Consider the following 19085-nt stretch of genomic DNA (forward strand, 5'->3'; position numbering starts at 1 on the left):
TCCCTCCCTCCAACAGTCTACCAGGGGTCAGCAAACTTTTTTTAGCAGGGGGCCGGTCCACTGTCCCTCAGACCTTGGGGGGGCGGACTATATTGGGGGGGGGTGAACAAATTCCTATGCCCCACAAATAACCCACAGATGCATTTTAAATAAAAGCACACATTCTACTCATGTAAAAACATGCTGATTCCTGGACTGTCCACGGGCCGGATTTAGAAGGCAATTGGGCTACATCCGGCCCCGGGGCCTTAGTTTGGGGACCCCTGGTCTACCTAGTCTGCTCTCCTCTAAGGGTGGACAATGGCCGTCTTCAAATATCTGAAGGGCTGTCCCATGGAAGATGGAGCGAGCATGTTTTCCTGCTGCTCCAGAGGGGAGGACCTGAACCAATGGATTCCAACTACAAGAAAGGATATTCCGACTCAGCATTATGGTAAGAGCTGTTTGACGGTAGAACGGACTCCCTTGGGAGGTGGTGGACTCTCCTTCCTTGGAGGCTTTTAACAGAAGTTGGATGGCCATCTGTTAGGGGTTCTTTAGCTGTTTCCTGCATTGCAGGGGCTTAGACTAGATGACACTTGGGGTTCCCTTCCAACTCTACAATTCTATTATTTTCCCCATTTTTTCTTTTATACATATATAATTTTTATTACATTTTCTGTTTTACAATTTAGAATACTCATTTAAACATCCTTAAAATATCAATATTTCAAATATCAAATATTCCCTTCCTCTGTTTCCATGGTTTATTTTGCATATCATAAATCCCTGGATATTTTAGGTAAACTAAACCATTCAGTATTCCATTATTACATCCATCAAAATTTATTTACACTTTTGAATTTATCTTAATGCTAGAAACATTTTCAAGTGTACACAATTTCTCCCCCCCCCATATATTCAATAAACCTTTCCAATCTTCTCTAAACATGTGTTCTTCTATGTTAGGTCCACAAGCTGCGCATATTCCATCAGCTTTAAGTTGCCATTCTTCTTTAGTTGGGACCTCACTCATTTTCCATTTTGGGGCTAACAAAACACGGGCCACAGTAGTGGCATACATAAATAACCTTTATTTGACACCTGGGCATTTCGGTCTGAATTATCCACAACAGAACGGACTCTTTTTTAAAAAAGAGTACTTTTGAACACTTTCTCATCCAATTCATTATGGATTATTTCCCAATATTCTTTTACCCTTTTACAAGTCCACCACATATGAAAAAACGTTCCCTCAACCTCATTGCATCTCCAGCAATCTCCCCATTTTTTCTATCCTCTTCATATTACTGATCCCCACCTAAACTGGGGGTCATCCTAACACTGATCCAAACACCATGAGGAAATCAGATACTTCCATGAGTTTTCATGTTGATATATTCTACTGAGTTATCATAGAATGATAGAATCATAGAGTTGGAAGAGACCACAAGGGCCATCCAGTCCAACCCCCTGCCAAGCAGGAAACACCATCAAAGCATTCTTGACATATGGCTGTCAAGCCTCTGCTTAAAGACCTCCAAAGAAGGAGACTCCACCACACTCCTTGGTAGCAAATTCCACTGCCGAACAGCTCTTACTGTCAGGAAGTTCTTCCTAATGTTTAGGTGGAATCTTCTTTCTTGTAGTTTGAATCCATAGCTCTGTGTCCTTCTTTGTTTTTCTTTCTCCTTTATATATGTGTGCACGCCCACCCACACAAACATCATTGTGTAATTCTTTTATCGTTTCTGTATTGGATTATATATGCGGGGGAACCATCATCTTTTCAGCCTTTCAGGGCCTTTAAAGGTCTTGATCCAATCGTGGTCACAAGTATTCCACAGGCAGGTGCTGGGCTCATACGCCATGGATGACGGAGCGGCTTGCTCTTCTGAGGTCTGCCCAAACCGATCCTGGATGCAATGATCTCCGGCCCCCGCCAAGCCACCTGCTCTGGAAACCCATTTTATTACCATGCAAAACACAAGCACAAGATAAACAGTCCTCGTTCCCCTTGGGCGTGAACGCCAACTGGCAGGCTTGGCATGGCATCCTCCATGCGCCCAGAGTGCCTCTCTTTTATCAAAAGTGCGCGTACAGGTTCAGCGCTCACCATTCTTTGACACTGAGGCTGCTGTTGCGGCAATCGGAAAGCTTAGCAGATAAGGAATGTTTGCTGCAGAAATGGCATTTTTCCGTCGAGAGTTGTGTGCAATGCTGACTCTCCATAATAACATTCCCTTTTCCCATTGGGTTTCCATTTAAGGTTGCCTGTCCCAAACACACCCAGACCAGTGAGGACAAGCGACTGGATTGGCAATTCCTTGTTGGCAAAGCACTCGGTTACATTGGCTCCCAGAGCCGTCTTTCCCATAGGGCTAAGCGGTGCTTGGCGCCAGGGCGCCAGCCTCTCAGGGACGCCCCAGCAAGTGGGGGAGCCCACCAGCTGTGCCCCACTAACCATAAGGCTGGCGGCACGCAGCTGCCCTCCCAAGCCTCTGCGGGGATCGCTCTCCTCCCAAGGAGGCTTGGGAGGGGGCACAACTTCCCTCCAAGCCTCTGCAGGGATCGCTCTCCTGCAGCAGCATGGGGGGGAGAGTTGCCCCCCCCCATGGCTGGCAGTGTGCAGCTACGGCCACCCCAACACTATCTGTGGTAATTTGGGGGTGGTGGGCGGATATTTGCACCCCGGCACCGCATCTGCTAAAGACGGCCCTGTGTACAGCAACACTCCCTGCTAACTAGCTGCCTGGGAAACCCACAGCTTCAGACCTGTGTCCCATCTTGGGAAGTTGGAGCAACAGTCCAGGTCTGACACACACACACACACACACACACACACACTGCTTCATAAACCCACTTGGCTGAAGCGGTTTAAGACCCTCCTCGAGTGGGGATGGAACAGAGGAGGGCTCCCAGGGGATTCTGAAAACAAGACCTCCCTCTGGGTCCCAGACTTCAAAGGCTCCTGCAGCTTTTCTCTTGTCCCCTCCTTTCCCCTTTGCTCTTCTTCCACCACTGCACAGGTGACACAGATCCCCACAAATCACTGGCCCCTTCCCCGAGATCATCCTCCCCACGACCTGTCTCTTCTCCCCACTGTCATCAACTGGCTAGAAGCAGAGGAATGGTGAGAGGATCCCAAGGGAAGAAGGCTCAGAGCCCAGGGAGTGGTGGTGGGGTGACAATGGGTGGTCAGAGGGAGAGAAGCTGAAGCTGGAGTGTGAGATGAGGGAGGCCAACAGGCAGGTGTCAGTCAGGTTTGAAGACGACAATGCTGCAACGCTCCAAATTTTGCACGAATCTTTTTATAAGGAAACCAATTTCTTTTCTTTTTAAAGTCATTTGGAACCTTTTTCTTATCCATTGTACGGCCAAGTGGGTGGAAACTTGTTTGCTGTAACTTCTGCAATTCTGTGGGTGGAGTCTTCACTTATTTGCAAAACTAAGCGTCTGTGATTTATTCTAGCCTAAGCATTTTCATGGGGAACCTTCTTCCTGCGAGCTTACTTGAAGCATCTGGATCAAATGGATCCATGGCCTGATCCTGCACTTGATGACCCATAAGATCTCCCCCTGCTCTGTAATTACTCTTAAGCAGCTTTCATAAATTGGCCTGTGTGGAACAGGGGAAAGAAGGTTCCGACTGAGGAATCATAGAATGGTAGAATTGGAAGGTACCCCAAGGGACATCTCGTCCGACCCCCTGCAATGCAGGAATCGCAGCTAAAGAATCACTGGCAGATGGCCACGCAACCTCTGCTTAAAACCCTCCAATGAAGGAGAGTCGTCTCCTTCCAAGGGACAGTTCCACTACTGAACAGCTGTTACCGTCAGGGAGTTCTTCCTAATCTTGAGCTGGAGTCTCCGTTCGTGGAATTTGAATCCATTGGTTCAGGTTCAGGTCCTGCCCTCTGGAGCAGCAGAAGACAAGCTTGCTCCACCTTCCATCTGAAAGGTGGCAACCCTTCAGATATTTGAAGCTGGTTATCGTGTTGTCTCTCCATCTTCTGTTCTCCAGGCTTAACATAGCCCAACACCCCGAAACATTCCTCCAAAGGCTTCGTTTCCAGGAAACTGCACGCGTGTGTATGAGCATACAATTACTTGCACACCTCTGACTATATTTTCCCAACAGCCTGTGGAGGGGGCAGGGTTTGTGTTTTCTGCAAACGAAGTCCCCTAATCGGCACGCAGCCCCTAGAAGCTGCCAGCATTACCTGTTGGGAGTGAGCCAGCCCTGCAAAGCGGGTGCAGAATTAGCAGCGCTCCTTTCCCCATATATTTTGAGGCGGGAAAGCAATGATCCAGGAAAGCATTTCGAGATAGGTTCTAAATTATGAAGAGCGATTCAGCCGAGCCTGCAGATGAAAAAGATTTCTCCCCCTACCAACAATTCCCTTTGCTGCTGATCCACCCCCTCCCCAGCCCCGTTTCTGACAGCCCCTGAATAAATATCAGCCGAGGGGCTGCGGTGCAGTTGTAAAAACAACTCGGAATTGGGATTTGAAAAAGGTTCTTTGTGTTTATTCAGGTGGCTTGGTGTGTGTGTGTGTGTGTGTGTGTGTGAAGAAATAGACCTGGGATAAAGGGATGTAATGGCCTCAGGATTGCAATCAGGCCTTGTCTTGTGAGGTTCATCATCACTTCAGGAGGGCCTAAGAACATAAGGCGAGCCCTTCTAGGTCAGTATCTGGCCCTCTTTTAGAGTCATAGAATAGTCATAGAATCATAGAGTTGGAAGAGACCACAAGGGCCATCCAGTCCAACCCCCTGCCGAGCAGGAAACACAATCAAAGCATTCTTGACATATGCCTGTCAAGCCTCTGCTTAAAGACCTCCAAAGAAGGAGACTCCACCACACTCCTTGGCAGCAAATTCCACTGCCGAACAGCTCTTACTGTCAGGAAGTTCTTCCTAATGTTTAGGTGGAATCTTCTTTCTTGTAGTTTGAATCCATTGCTCCGTGTCCGCTTCTCTGGAGCAGCAGAAAACAACCTTTCTCCCTCCTCTATATGACATCCTTTTATATATTTGAACATGGCTATCATATCACCCCTTAACCTTCTCTTATCCAGGCTAAACATACCCAGCTCCCTAAGCCGTTCCTCATAAGGCATCGTTTCCAGGCTTTTGACCATTTTGGTTGCCCTCTTCTGGACACTTTCCAGCTTGTCAGTACCCTTCTTGAACTGTGGTGCCCAGAACTGGACACAGTACTCCAGGTGAGGTCTGACCAGAGCAGAATACAGTGGTACTATTACTTCCCAGCCAACCAGCTGCCCCAATGCGAAACCCGCAAGCAGGACTCGAGCACAATAACACTCCCCTCCCCCCACTATAGTTTCCAGCAATTGGTATTCAGAAACATTATTGCCTCCAAGTAAGGAGACGGACCATGGTCATCCTGGTTAGAAGCCTTCTCCTCCATGAATTTGTCAAATCCTCTTTTAAAGCCATCAAGTTTGGTAGCCATCACTGCCTCCCTGTGGCAGTGAGTTCCGTAGTTTAACTAGGCTCTGCTTGAAGAAGCCATTCCTTTCATCTGTCCTGAATCTTCCAACATTCACTGGATAAGATAAGGCAACTAACCAATTTAATAAATAATAATCATGGAGTGTATTGAGAGTCCCATGGACTGCAAGAAGATCAAACCTATCCATTCTGAAGGAAATCAGCCCTGAGTGCTCACTGGAAGGACAGATCCTGAAGCTGAGGCTCCAAGACTTTGTCCACCTCATGAGAAGAGAAGACTCCCTGGAAAAGACCCTGATGTTGGGAAAGATTGAGGGCACTAGGAGAAGGGGACGACAGAGGACGAGATGGTTGGACAGTGTTCTCGAAGCTACGAACCTGAGTTTGACCAAACTGCGGGAGGCAGTGGAAGACAGGAGTGCCTGGCGTGCTCTGGTCCATGGGGTCACCAAGAGTCGGACACGACTGAACGACTAAACAACAACAACATACTATAATATTAACTGCAGCCCCTCCGTGAAGGATGAGGAACAGCTGCCCCATGTGGCGAAGTGCAACACTGCAGCCTCTCCACAAGGAACCTTCCAAGCTCTGAACTGGATCCGTCCACCAAGGCTGGCCGTTGACTCCTCCTGAGAGAAAGACCATATAAGAAGACTCACTATCACATGTTGGTCGAGAATCAAGCTGCGTTGAGCAGACTCTGCCTTTGCTGGGCAGGATTCAGCACTGATGACAAGCCACCAGTTAGCCCAGTTGGTTAGAGTGCGGTGCTGGTCATGTCAAGGTTTCAGGTTCAACCCCCCTGCATTATTCCTGCATTGAAGAGGGTTGGACTAGGTGACGCTCGGGGTCCCTTTCATCCCGATGATTCTGAGGAGCCCTGAGCAAAATTTGTGATGTTTTGGGGGATATGGGTGACCTCGCCGTTCTTTCGCCACTTCCCCTTGCACAGCCAGCACCCTGGCGGCCTGTTTTCATTTGGACCCGCTTGCCTGCCAGGGACATTTTTTTAACAGGCAACGGGTGTGTTAATAATAGTTGTTGGGTTTTCTTTGTGCAACAAGTCCATAAAAATATCAATATTTCCTCTTTTTTTAAAAAAATAAAAACCTTTATTGCATATTAAAATTACAAAAGGAAAATACATATGACAAATACAAACTTTACAAATAACTCAGACATTGTAGCAATGTCAAATAGACTTCAGAATCTCAATATTCCAAAACATGAACATAGTCTTCAAACAATCTTGGAACAAGAAGACTAGAATATGAGAAGAACAGGAAAGGGGAACAAGAATAGAGAGAAAGGGGAGCAAGAAGAGATGTCTAAGGTAAGTCTATGGTGGGGGGGAGAGAGGGAGAGGGTGGGATAGGAGGAGGGAAAGAGAGAAAAGGAAAAGGTGAGTAAAGATTAGGAAAGACAAGATAGTATTTCGACTTCCAAACACTTATAATCGGTTCCATCTCATAATTTATTTCTGCTAAGCTTCTCCTTCTCTTTATTAATTAAACTATATTTCTCCCCTTTCCATTCCCTTATTTCTTACCATCTTGTGCTTCTCAGTCTAAACATATCACCAACTTTGTGCTTATTCTTTGTTTATAAAAATACTCATCCACATATTTCCACTCTTCCTTAAACAAAAAATATCAATATTTCCATGGCATCTGGTCTGCTGCAGGCTCAGCCAAAACACCGAGGCAGTGGACAAGTGCTTTGAAAGCTGCAACGTTTGTCTGTGGACTTGGGGGGATTAGAGCTGTAAAGAGCAAACTTTTGAGATGGCAATTCTCTCTTCTCCTCTCAGTCCTTTAAAGCTTATTAAAAGCCATCGCCCGGAACACTTTTTCTGGGCTCAATTTGAGGTTCAATCCGGTAATCTGATCCAGGAGCTTTTGCAGGGGGGGCCTCCCCTCATATACACCTTATTTATTAACCAAACCTTTTTATAGCATGTACATACCCCAACTCCTGAGTATTATTTGGATCTCAGGGGATGCAAAAATAATCTAACAACAACAACAACCACAACCATTTACATTGATATTAACAAACAGTGCTGCCAACAAAGGCATCCAAAATCATAGCCCAGCAATGGAAAGCCTTGAAAAATCTGCATTTGACTGGGTGGTAGAAGAGCTTGTGGACTTTGGCTATTTCAGGGGGGTGGGGTGGAAATGCACATAAATGTTATGTTTCCAGGGGGTGGGGGCTCCAAAATGTTTTTGAAGTCATCTGGTGGGATTTTATCTCCTACGCTCCGTAGACCCCAAAGGTGTGTGAACCAGTTCCTTGCTTGCTTTGTAAATGGCATGACGTAATACTCTTGTTGCTGTACTTCAAATTAAATTTTGAACAGAAGAAGGAATAATCTCGAAACAAGCGGAGCAGCTGCCTGCTGCGATGTACCGTTATCCTAACCCACAGGTGCATAATCACCTGTTCATAAAGGCTTCCCACCACCACCCACAGCCTATTTCGCAAATATATATATGTGACTTGCACACCACGAATTCATAAAACAACGGAGCAGTTGCAGTTTTCAACAAAAGCACATAAAACCCCACAACAAAAAGTTAAAACCAGACATCAATTAACTGTTGTGCGAAGACACATTCTGGGTTTTTTTTAATCATTATTATTAACTAGTGTCATTCAGCCCGTTTACTAAACGGGCGCTAGAACATTCGGCCTTTTTCAGCAGCGGCGGCGGGCGCCCAGGAGAAGGCTGCGACTCGGCCTCTTTTGGCGGTGGAGGCGGGGGCCGGTTGGCCCCTCCCACGGCTGCCGCTTCGTCGGGGCACCCGCTGGCCAGGAGAAGGCTGCGATTCTTCTGAGGACTGCGAGGGAAACGGTAGGCAGAGGGGTGGGGAGAGCGTGCGTGTGTGTCAAGTCTCTGCGTCCAATCCCTGTGTCCGTGGGGCACATGCGCAGTAGCGCAAACCCAGGGACACAGGGAATACTGGACGCAGAGACACTTGCACTTTATTATATAGGGTTATTTGGTTTTTCAGATTAAAAGTTTACAGTCACATATCAAATATACAACATAAAAAACAAGATCCCAATGAATATCTTAGACTCCCCCCCTCCTTTGTGGGTCCTATTGTTAATCATTTCCTCCTGCATCTTTTATGATAATCCAAATCTTTTACATCTCCACTGTGTCTAAAATTCACCATTAAACTACAAGTGTTGTTCCAATCCTTCTAACGATTTTAACTATTTACAATGGTTTTTAAAATAGGTTATACATTTTCCGCATTCCTTATTAAAATTGGCGTCTTCCTCATTACTGACTCTTACGGTCATTTTAGCCATTTCAGCATAGTCAATCAACTTCATCTGCCATTCTTCTCTGGTCGGGACTTTATCTCCTTTCCATCTCTAGGCCAATAACATCCATGCAGCCGTGCTCGCATACAAAAAATAAAAATAAAAAATGAACGAATTCCTTAGGCCCCACAAATAACCCAGTGATGCATTTTAAATAAAAGCACACATTCTACTCATGTAAAAACATGCTGAGTCCCGGACCACCCACGCGCCGGATTTAGAAGGCAATTGGGTGCCGGATCCAGCCCCCGGGCCTTAATTTGCCTACCCATGATTTAAAGCTTCCCTAAACAGGGTTGCCCTTGGGTGTCTTCTAAAAGTCAGGCAGTTGTTTATTTCCTTGACATCCCACAGGGTGGCTGCCACTACCGAGAAGGCCCTCTGGCTGGTTCCCTGTAACCTCACTTCTTGCAGGGAGGGAACCGCCAGAAGGCCCTCGGAGCTGGACCTCAGTGTCCGGGCTGAACGATGGGGGTGGATGTGCTCCTTCAGGTATACTGGGCCATGGCTGTTTAGGGCTTCAAAGGTCAGCGCCAACACTTTGAATTGTGCCCGGAAACGTACTGGGAGCCAGTGTAGGTCTTTCAGTTCCGGTGTTACGTGATTTCGGCGGCCGCTCCCAGTCACCAATCTAGCTGATGCATTCTGGATTAGTTGTAGTTTCCGGGTCACCTTCAAAGGCGACAGAGCACAGTACAGTGGTACCCCGCAAGACAAATGCCTTGCGCAATGAAAAAATGCAATTTTTTTGACGACTGACAAAACGAAGCTGTCTATGGCCGTGCTTCGCAAGACAAAGCAGCCGCGCAATGGGAAGGGAAGCCGCCGCTGCCGCTTACCTTTAGGACTCTGCCGGTGACGTCCACGACTGCCACTTCTGCAGCAGCACGGCGCTCATGGCAGCCTCCACGGCTCCGGCCTAGCCCTCCTCGGCGGCCATGGCGGCCTCCGTGGCTCCTCCCTGGGGGGCTGGCAGGATCCGGCAGGAGCAGCAGTGGGGCTCGCCAGGCGGCCCTTGGCGGGAACAGCGGCAGCGCCTGAAGGAGCAGAGGCTGCGACAGGAGGAGACTCCTGGCCCTCCTCCTGCTTCCCCCTCCCCAGAGCCTTGAAGACTTCCGAGTGGGCGCCTTTTTTTGGTGTTTCTTCCCCCCCCCATAGGAACGCATGAATTAAATCTCAATGCATTCCTATGGGAAACCGCGCTTCGCAAGACAAAATCTTCGAAACATGAAACAACCCGTGGAACGTATTAATTAATTTTATCTTGCGGGGTACCACAAGTGGGAAGGAGTAATTTACATGTGTTGCTCTGGAACAACTCAGAGGACCTTTCTCCAATCCTAAATCGCAGAGACTGGGATCCAGATTAGAAAACTTGACACACCCGAAACCCCAAAAGACCTAGGCAGATACAGTCAATGAGAACATATGATATGATTCACCGACGGAGAAATGTCTAATTTGCCCAAATGATTAGCCCAAGCTCTTTGACACTCACTGTGTTGTTCTGCTGGCCCGGGGCAACCTCAAACTTCATATCCGTTCTGATTTTGTTTTAACGTAGGAAAGGTTTTCAGCGCTGCCACCATCAGGACCAGAACAATGGCTCATTGATCCACCCCTTTAGGTGGCATTTGAATCCCTGTCCCTGAATTACAGGAACTTTTTAAACAATAAAATGAAGCAGAGAGGACATTGAAAGAACACGCACAATTTTGAATCAATGGCCTCTCGCTGTTTTGTAGCTGAAAGGGCAGGTGTCAATCCATAACCCCACAAGGGACTTGGGGTTATAAAATGCATCATTTGATTGTTTTGAAATCCCTCTCTGGTTTTCTGGTGGAAAAGTACAGCAGCCAAGTTACAATAGATCTCCTTCTCCTCTGTGAAATTGCCATCATTGGAGGATAAGACAATATTATTTATTTGTTGTGGCTGAAGCTGCTACAAAAATGCAAGATACGTTAGCTGAGCTGGTTGTTGTTGATGGGGAGTCATAGAATCATAGAGTTGGAACTGACTCCACCTCTCATTTGCTGTGGCTCTGCCTCTCATTGGAACTGACTCCAACTCTTCTGTCTTCCGTTGCTCCAATGACCCCCCAATGGTCATCTACTCCAAGCTCCTGCAATACAGGAATCTCAAAAATCTGGAGGGCGCCAGGTTGGCAAAGGGTGCTCCACTCATTTACTCTGCAACACTTGATCTCCTTGGAGAGAAGAAAAGGTATAATAATTAAGTAATAAATAAACAACCCCTCTGCCAAACAACGCTTTAGGAAACATTAGGAAGAACTTCCTGGTACCAAGAGCCTTTCGACAGTGGAACAGGCTCCCTCAGAAGGTGGTGAGTTCTCTTTTTTTTTTTAAAGAAGAGGTTGGATGGTTTATCTGTGAGTCCGACATATTAGGGGGTTGGACTAGATGACCTCCGGGGAGCCCCTTCCAACTCTGCCATTCTATGATTCCACATACTGTATGTCTAGAGGTGGGAGGCAAAATGCATTAGCCTGAGCTGGATCCAGCATACATTGAACATGTTTGCACCACTTAAAGCAGGCATATCCAAAGTCTGCTCTGTGGCAGTTTATTTCCTGGGGTAAAATCCTAAAAAAAAAAAACCTCAACAACTTCGATCCTAAAAAAAGGTCAACAACTTTGGTTGGCCCTCACGGCCCTTCACTTCATCAAATCTGGCCCTCTTTGAAAAAAGTATGACTTACTTAAAGGGTGGGACCCAGGTGGCGCTGTGGGTTAAACCACAGAGTGTAGGGCTTGCTGATCAGAAGGTCGGCGGTTCGAATCCCTGCGACGGGGTGAGCTCCCATTGCTCGGTCCCAGCTCCTACCCACCTAGCAATTCGAAAGCACATCAAATTGCAAGTAGATAAATAGGGACCGCTCCGGCGGGAAGGTAAACGGCGTTTCCGTGCGCTGCTCTGGTTCGCCAGAAGCAGCTTTGTCATGCTGGCCACATGACCCGGAAGCTGTCTGCGGACAAACGCCGGCTCCCTCGGCCTATAGAGCGAGATGAGCGCCGCAACCCCAGAGTCGGACACGACTGGACCTGATGGTCAGGGGGCCCTTTACCTTTACCTTTATGACTTAAAGTTATTCCCTGGGTGGCTCTCTTCCCCCCCTAGAGGGCAACTGAAAGGCATGAACACATTTTGGAGGGGCAGATCCAGCACTGCTTGAAAAGTCCAGGTGTTTAGGTGCATTAGCGCACAAGAAGTTTTTTTTTTTTTGTGGTTGTTGGGTGTTTTTTTTAAGTACAGTACCATGGAAATTACTCAGCAGCAAGGAGCTTTTTAAAAAGTCTTTTCATGCTATTTAGCATTAGCACCCAGCAAGCCTCTTTTAAATACACATTAGCATACAGTGAGGGTCTTTTTAACAATCACATTAGGAGACAGCAAGGGGTGTGTGTGTGTGTGTGTGTGTGTGTGTGTGTGTGTGTGTGGTTTTAATGAGTGTTTGAATGCAAATTATCACAAAGGAAGGGTGGGTATTTTAAAATAAAAAAAACATTTTTTAAAAGGAGGTCTTTTAATGTGCTCATGGCCACAAGGATAAGAAAAGTATTTTGTTTGTGCAATTGTTTTTTCAAAAAGCTTTATAATTTTTTAGGCATCAATGAACTAATTAGGGGCCTTAAAAAGAGCATCTTACAGCATAGGCCCCCACCTGCACTAGGCTTTTAAAGCATCATCATATCTCTTTAAACAGTCATGGCTCCCCTCGTAGAATCCTGGGAAATGTAGTTTGCTAAAGGGGCTGAGAGTTGTTTGAGACCCCAAATTCCCCTGCCCCCGGCCTCCAGAGCTATGATTCCCAGTGTGGTTTAACAGACAGTACAACTTACCAAGCAACTTTGTTCCTTGTTAAAAATGTCCCCAGAGACTGTCAATGTCAGCTTCTATTTTTTCCCCACTCTTTAAGTTCATTTCTCAGCATAATCACATTGTTTTGCGATTTATCTGTTTTTTGTTTTGTTTTTTAAGTCTTCATGAAAACCCAGTAGCTTTTCAGTGTAGCTTTCTCCGAATATACACGTTTTGGTAGGCAACGTTGTGTAAGATACACAAAAAAATTTATTTTATTGTTTGCAAAGCAGCCTTTGTAATGAATTTTTGAATGCTCTTTCCCCTAATACATGCAGATTCTTTTGTGCACTTCGCCCCAGAATGTACGTTTTGGCACATGCCACAGGGCTGAAGAACAGCATTGCAAAATTCGGAGAAGGCAGAATTTAGAAAGATGACTGAGTTTCACGGAATCATAGCATTGCTGCGTTGGAAGGGACCCAGAGGGTCATGTGGTGCAACTCCCTGCGATGCAGGAATTGTTCACCCCCTCGTGGGGATCGAACCCATGACCCTGAGATTAGGAGCCTCGTGCTTTTACCAACTGAGCTATCCGAACTAGTCTAAATTTTGTGCAGGCCAATGTCAGGCATATTCATGTAAGCAATATTGGTGAGCAGGGAAAAATTGGGAGGTGTGTGTGTGTGTTAGAGAGAAAGGGGGGGCTTTTAGAAGACATCTGAAGGCAGCCCTATTTAGGGAAACTTTTAATGTTTAATAGATTATTGTATTTTAATATCCTTCTGGTCCCATCACCTCCTGGCAAATAGAAGGGGAAGAAATGGAGGCAGTGAGAGATTTTACTTTCTTGGGCTCCTTGATCACTGCAGATGGTGACAGCAGTCACGAAATTAAAAGACGCCTGCTTCTTGGGAGAAAAGCAATGACAAACCTAGACAGCATCTTAAAAAGCAGAGACATCATCTTGCCTACAAAGGTCCGTATAGTTAAAGCTATGGTTTTCCCAGTAGTGATGTATGGAAGTGAGAGCTAGACCATAAAGAAGGCTGATCGCCGAAGAATGGATGCTTTTGAATTATGGTGCTGGAGGAGACTCTTGAGAGTCCCATGGACTGCAAGAAGATCAAATCTATCCATTCTGAAGGAAATCAGCCCTGAGTGCTCACTGGAAGGACAGATCCTGAAGCTGAGGCTCCAATACTTTGGCCACCTCATGAGAAGAGAAGAATCCTTGGAAAAGACCCTGATGTTGGGAAAGATTGAGGGCACTAGGAGAAGGGGACGACAGAGGACAAGATGGTTGGAGAGTGTTCTCGAAGCTACGAACATGAGTTTGACCAAACTGCGGGAGGCAGTGCAAGACAGGAGTGCCTGGCGTGCTATGGTCCATGGGGTCACGAAGAGTTGGACACGACTAAACGACTAAACAACAACAACAAATCCTTCTGGAAGCCGCCCAGAGTGCCTGGGGAAACCCATAAATAACAAATTATTATTATTCAGGCATCTAGATGGGCCACTGCCCTGATCCAGCGGGCTCTTCTTGCCTTCTTAAGATGGCAAAGAGAAAAGGATGCCCCGCCTACTTTTCAACTCAGGACCCACCCACTTCTTTGCTAGACACACCCACCAATGCTTCCATTCTAATGAATGATCAGCAGCCAGTTTCCAACGCAGCAGGGCTAGCTTACCAGATTTTAAGTAAGCACTGGCCGGGGACAATGGCAGCAAACTGCTGTGCGGATGAGGGTTAGGACCCACACCAACGTTTTCAAGTTACAAGAAAGGAGATCCCGGCTGAACATTGGGAAGAACTTTCTGAGGGCAACAGCTGTTTGCCATGAGAGAGGACTCTCTCTGCATAGCTGCCAAGTTATCCCTTATTTTAAGGGATTTTCCCTTATGCTGAATAGGCTTCCTCGCGAGAAAAGGGAAAACTTGGCAGCTATGTCTCTCTGAAGGAGGCGGGCTCTCTTTCCTTGGATGTTTCTAAGCAGAGGTTGGATGGCCATCTGTCAGGGATGCTTTAGCTGAGATTCTGGCATAGCAGAGGCTCGGACTGGATGTCCCTTGGGCTACCTTCCAACTCTACCATTCTATGATTCCTCAATCGGAACCTTCTTTCCCCTGTTCTACACAGGCCAATTTATGAAAGCTGCTTAAGAGTAATTACAGAGCAGGGAGAGACCTTATGGGTCATCGAGTGCAGGATCAGGCCATGGAGCCATTTGCTTCAAAGATACTTCAAGTAAGCTCGCAGGAACGAGGTTCCCCATGAAAATGCTTAGGCTAGAATAAATCACAGATGCTTAGTTTTGCAAATAAGTGAAGACTTCACCCACAGAATTCCAACTCTACAATTCTATGATGGGGTTGCATATCTTTTTGTGTGTCGCAGTCCTGTGCTGCCAGCCACAGGAGAGCTCAGTGGCGGGAGAAGACAGCCAACCAGCCGAGTCTCAGGGGGGTACTTGCCTGGGGGCAGAGCCTGTTTACAAGGCTCAGTCCAGTCCTAAGGTCAGGAGTATCTCAGTTCACGTAGTCAGATGGTGCAGGGGTTAAGAAAGCTGAGGGTCCGATTTTGATACAAGATCGAAGAATCTTTCCAAAATGTATAATTTATTGCTGGAGTGGCACACGAAAGATGAACAAGTGAAATCGGTAATGATTGACTGGGCAAAGGATGTGGGACATAATATAATGGTGGAGGAGTGAGAAAGGTTGTGGAAAAAGTCTATTAAGTTTACTGCAAGTAATGTTTTGAAAGAAAATATGATGAAAATGATGTATAGGTGGTATTTAACACTGGTTAAACTTGCAAAAATTTATCATACACATGATAAAAAATGTTGGAAATGTAAAGTTGTTGAAGGAACTTTTTACCACATGTGGTGGACTTGCCCCAAAATAAAAGACTTCTGGGAAAAGATTTATAATGAATTGAAGGAGGTGTTGAAAAACACATTTATTAAGAAACCAGAAGCCTTTTTATTGGGCATAGTCGGAAAAGAAATTCCCAAAAAAGATGTTACATTCTTTTTCTACGCCACCACAGCAGCAAGAATTTTGATAGCAAAGAAATACCAACGGTGGAAGAATGGCAGATGAAAAATGATGGACTATATGGAATTAGCTGAACTGACCGGGAGACTCCGTGACCAGGGAGAAAAGTCGATGGAAGAAGATTGGAAGAAATTTAAAGATTATTTGGAAAAAAATTGCAATATTAGTTAGTTTGAAATGGATTTGGAAATGCGTCTAATGTTGTAGTTTTAGAGATTATTTTAAGATTAAGGATAATATGAAAGAATGATAGTTAATGGTTAGATTTAAAATAAGTATAGATAAATATAAAATATGTTTAAAAAGCTAGGAAATAGAAATTGCCAAAGTTGAAATGCAGTGAAACGCAGTATGGGGGGATATGAGGAAGTCACCCCAAAGCGATTAGAAAGGATGAAAAATTGTGAAACGTATATTTTCTTTTATATGTTCTTGTTTTTGTTTGTAATGTTGTCCTTTTTTTGTTATTTGTTGTTTATATATTTGTTTTCATAAAAGCAATAAAAAAATTGGGGGGGGGAGAAAGCTAAGGGTCCTTTAGGCTGCTGCTCAGCAGGTAAAGCAGACTCCTGGCCCATGACACCATACAGCATTGTCATCAAAACCTCCTCTCCCCATGTGAACTGACCCAGAGATCCAGAGGGTGGCAATGCAAGAACGGACCTTTTTGGTGTTGGCTCCCCACTTTCAGAAAGCTCTCCCCGGGGAGGCTCGCCTGGCACCTTCAATTTATACTCCAGGCAGAAACGTTTCTTTCTCACCAGGCCTTTGCCTCTTAATGACTTGTCGCCTCTTGAGCGACAAGTTTTAATCCTGTTGGTTCATTTTCAAATTGTAGAATCGTACAGGTCAAAGGGTCCCCCCAGGGGTCATCTAGTCCAACCCCCTGCAATGTGGGTTCTCAACTAAAACATCCTGCTGGGTGGCTCAGTTGATTACAGCGTAGTGCTCATAGCGCCCAGGTCGCAGTTTTGATCCCCATAAGGGACAGCTGTCTATTCCTGTATTCAGTGCTCTTCTTCTAGAACCTCATTCCCTCATTCCGGCACTCAGCTGAGAGGTGTCAGAACTCAGTTCTCCTGAGTTCCTGCTAAATAAAAGCCCTGCCTGCATTGCAGGGGGTTGGACTAGATGACCTGAGTTCTAAGGGACCCTACAGTTCTGTGGAATGATAGACAGTGGTTTTGCCACTCCTCCCTGAACCTCCTGTGGCAGAGGGAGCTCCTTAGAATGTCAAAGGCTGCTACTTCTCCCTCTTCCATTCTCTCTCTCTCTCTCTCTCTCTCTCTCTCTCTCTCTCTCTATATATATATATATATATATATATATATACAGTACAGTGAGGGGGGGGAGTATTTGATCCCCTGCTAAATTTGCCCGTTTGCCCTCTGACAAAGAAATGACCAGTCAATAATTTTAATGGTAGGTTTATTGTAGCTGTGAGAGACAGAATAACAGGAAAAACCCCTAGAAACCCAGAAAGACAAAAGTCAGAGATTGATGTGCATTATAATGAGTGAAATAAGTACTTGATCCCTTTGCAAAAGATGACTTAGTACTTGGTGGCAAAACCCTTGTTGGCAATTACAGAGGTCGGACGTTTCTTGTTTTGCACACATCTCAGGAGGTATTTTGTCCCACTCCTCTTTGCAGATCCTCTCCAAGTCAGTAAGATTTCGAGGCTGATGTGTAGCTACTCGAACCTTCAGCTCCCTCCACAGATTTTTGATGGGACTAAGGTCTGGAGACTGGCTAGGCCACTCCAGGACCTTAATGTGCTTCTTCTTGAGCCACTCCTTTGTTGCCTTGGCTGTGTGTTTTGGGTCACTCTCATGCTGGAATACCCATCCTCAACCCATGTTCAATGCCCTGGCTGAGGGAAGGAGGTGCTCACCCAAGATTTGACGATACCTGGTCCCGTCCATCGTCCCTTTGATGCGGTGAAGGTGTCCTGTCCTCCTTCAAACACGGCGAGATGAGTTGATGCCAAAGAGCTGGATTTTGGTCTCATCTGACCACAACACTTTCACTTTCCCCCAGTTCTCTTCTGGGTCATTCAGATGTGCATTGGCAAACTGCAGACGGGCCTTTATATGTGCTGTCTTGAGCAAGGGGACCTTGCGGGCTCTGCAAGATCTCGGTCCTTCACGGCGTAGTGTGTTACCAACTGTTTTCATGGTGACTATGGTCCCAGCTGCCCTGAGATCATTGACAAGTTCCCCCTGCGTAGTTCTGGGCTGCTTCATCACCATTCTCATGATCATTGCAACTCCACAAGTTGAGATCTTGCATGCAGCCCCAGACCGAGGGAGATTGACAGTTATTTTGTGTTTCTTCCATTTGCGAATTATTGCACCAACTGTTGTCACCTTCTCACTAAGCTGCTTGGCAATAGTCTTGTAGCCCAGTCCAGCCTTGTGCAGGTCTACAGTCTTGTCCCTGACATCCTTGGACGGCTCATTGGTCATGGTGGCTACTTTGGAATCTGCTGGATTGATTGCTTCTGTCGACAGGTGTCTTTTTGTACAGGTACTGTTACGAGCTGGGATTCCAGGTAAGACCTCTCCCTTACAGCAGGTAGCCTCTAATCTCAGCTCGTTACAGACAGTGAAGATACCAGGTAGCCTGACATCCGGTTGGTTGACAGGGGATCAAATACTTATTTCGCTCATTATAAATGCACATCAATCTCTGACTTTTGTTGTCTTCTGGGTTTCTAGGGGTTTTTCCTGTTGTTATTCTGTCTCTCACAGCTACAATAAACCTACCATTAAAATGATGGACTGGTCATTTCTTTGCCCGGGGGGGGGGGGCAAATTGAGCAGGGGATCAAATACTTTCCCCCCCCCTCGCCGTATGTGTGTGCATGGTTTAAAATCCTCTCCTTTTCTGGCGCAGAGAAAGGGTTGCCATTGCTACGGCCTTGAGAAGCAGCTCTGGGGGCAAAGTTTGCTCGGTGTGCAGTGATTGGAATAACTGAAAAAAGGAAAATCTGTATGCCCCAGCAGTGGCAGGGGGGGGAGGGGAGTGGAACACCGACAGGGAAGGAAAGGCATTTTTTTTCCTCCAATGAGATCCTTGGTTTGTTCAGTTCCATTGGACAAGCAACCAAACGCCAGAACCAGCCCCTGGAAGGATAACTTCTTTGTCGCTTGCTTCTGTCCAAGAAGGCAGCTAATGTCACCCAGTACAGCACGAGACTCTCAGTCCCAGGGTCATGGATTCGAGCCCCATGTTGGGCAAAAGATTCCTGCATTGCAGAGGGTTGGACTAGATGAGCCTTGTGGCCCCTTCCTACTCTGCACTTCTGTGATTCTCTGTTTTCTTCTTGCTTTCCTAGTGCGAAGGGAACGGGGACTGAATTTCTCCCAGCATTTCGACTGGGTGGGTGGAGCAGG

The sequence above is a fragment of the Zootoca vivipara genome, chromosome 6 (genome assembly GCF_965207765.1).
Source record: "Zootoca vivipara chromosome 6, rZooViv2.hap1.1, whole genome shotgun sequence".
NCBI classification, from domain to species: Eukaryota; Metazoa; Chordata; class Lepidosauria; order Squamata; family Lacertidae; genus Zootoca; species Zootoca vivipara.